This window comes from Nannospalax galili, unplaced genomic scaffold (genome assembly GCF_000622305.1).
Source record: "Nannospalax galili isolate Female #2095 unplaced genomic scaffold, S.galili_v1.0 scaffold139, whole genome shotgun sequence".
Taxonomy (NCBI): Eukaryota; Metazoa; Chordata; class Mammalia; order Rodentia; family Spalacidae; genus Nannospalax; species Nannospalax galili.
In genome coordinates, this window is record NW_008345884.1 from 5,179,186 (window position 1) to 5,181,604 (window position 2,419).

Below are 2,419 nucleotides of genomic sequence, written 5' to 3' on the forward strand. Positions count from 1 at the left end.
AGAATCTCCCTGATCCCCACTTGATGGTGCATAATACCTACAATTCTACCTTGTTTCATGTATCCATGAGTATCTACAGATACAGTTCTAAAACCAGTGATGAATACCAAAATCAGCAATTTGATTTATGGAAACATAGATACCATCTGGTAGCAAAAGAAGCAATGAGATCTAATAACAAAAATATATGAAAACTAGAGTGGTTTCATCATTCTGCTTTGCTGTGTAATTTCTAGATGTTAACTGTGATTAAAGAGTAAGAAATAACTATGTTAAAACTTCACTAACTCCTGAAAAGCTGAGGTTGGATTTGACAGTTCATTGTGACTATTACCATTTTTAAACATCACTCTATTAGACCAGGTTAAAATAAGAAGAAAATCTGATCTGAAAACTGAAGATACTCTAAGTATATGTCAGTAGATTATCTGAAAATTGGATTGCAGATCCCAACTTCTGTCTTCTACCATTTGACCTCATGGCTTTCCTTTAAGGTTAAGATGGCTGTACATGTGGTATCTTCAGATTCTAGATCCTCATTATATCTGTTCTTAAGGAAAGTTTTCCCAGTCACATAGTTCTTTCTCATTGCTGTGATCTTCCAGGCAAAATATGCTCCAGATGGATCTGATTGAAATAAATGTAGTCATTCCTCATTCCAACCATAAATAAGTGAAGAAACTCCAGATGGAAGAACACCACCTGGTTGGGTATTTTCTTACATCACAGAAGCTAATCTCTGAACCAGCTGAATTGTAGAAATGGCTTCTTGGAAAATGAAATAGAATTGCTGAGCAAGTTATCAAGCTCCATGCAGACGCATGCTGTAATACACCAGCCAATGCTTGCTAATTGGCTCTACTTGTGTTTACTTTACTAATCACACAGGAGGGATTCTGTTTCATCTCATTTGTTAATACCACACCATTTGCAACTTTAATTCCCATTGAAGGAGCCTCTCCAGCTACACCAGCCAAAGCATATTTGATCTAGACAAATTTGCCAGATGGGCTGAATCTGGTCAGTAAAAGGCTATAATAGCACTCTGCCATTTTACCCAGAAAGCCAAAGTCATGGGAAGATCTTGAATATAACCTGGAGCACTCCAGTGCTCTAGGGCAGGCCCCATCCTCCACAAGAGTTGTCAATCTGAGCTGAGTTTAAAGGAAAAATTCCTTACTCTGAACTTGCTTTCATCTCACTTCGTCAGCAAAGGATAATTAGATTTCTGAGCTCATACTGTCGCTTCAAGCAGGAAGAACAAAAGAGAGAAATGTCACAAAATCATAGGTGTGACTCATCTTCCACTCTGTGTGACTAACTCAGGAGCCTTTGATAAGAACAAAGGTACAGTTTTCCTACTAATGAAGAATTGCTATATTTGTCTCCTCATGTGGTTGAGAGTTGTGCTGCTCTGAGCACTGTGTCACTTTCCTCCCCGAGCCTGTTGTCATCGATTGAAATCATGGAAAGGAGCTGACTCACCAATCTAAGTCACTCCCATGTTGGCCAGAGCTCTAGAAGCTTGTGCCCTGAGGCTTGGATTCTTTCTGCTTCTGATGTGGGTAACGGATGCCAGATCACTTGGTGATGTTTAGAGGAACACTTTAGTCTCTCCTAAAATTGAAAAATAAACTTTTCTATTTTGTTCTTTAACAAAGAACAATGTCTTGTTCCTTTTTTAGCTGTCAGCCATGATTTTTCTTCAGAGTGAAGGGGCTGTTCCCTGTCATAAGTGTTAATGCCATCCTCACAATGGAAGACCAGAGCCAAAATATTTTTTAATTTTCTTTTTTAGCTTTTTAAAAATATTCTTAAATTCATTTATCTGTGTATTTATTTTATGTATATGTGTGTGTATAAATGCCAGGGTGTGTTGTATAGGTCAGAGGATAACCTTTTATTTCTGTCTCCTACAGCAAAAACAGGAGGTCATCTGAACAGACATGTCAGTGAGAAGATGGACATCTATAAATTAGAAGAGGGTCTTTACACAGAACCAAATCTTCCAGCATCTGGATTTGAATCTCCCAGCCCCTAAAACTTCAGGAAATAAATGTGTGTTTCCTGAGCTACTTATGGTGTATTGTTGCACCTTTCAAAGGAGACTAAAGTGTATATGAAAGAAAATTGTGGTCTGACCAGTGAATTGATTTGTCCTGAACTATAAGACCCACGAAACAAATGGCATTGTAAATTTCAACCAAAATTCTTGAAAATCTATTTGAAATCTTAGTCAATAAGTTATAAGCTGTAGATATAGTCCAGTGGTAAATAGGTGTGTGATGAATTAACTTCATAATCATTATGCCATTTTCCTATAAAATAACCATTGAAAAATCAGAAAATCATTGAAAAGGAGAAAAATACAAATTGCATAATAAGGCTTAGAAACAAAGTACAGGACACTGTGGACTAA

General features: G+C 37.1%; 1 pseudogene; it reads right to left on the reverse strand.

The window, feature by feature from the left end:
- Positions 1 to 424: 424 nt before the first annotated feature.
- On the reverse strand, positions 425 to 1,052 carry LOC103741371 (annotated as a pseudogene).
- Between the last annotated feature and the right edge of the window lie 1,367 nt (positions 1,053 to 2,419).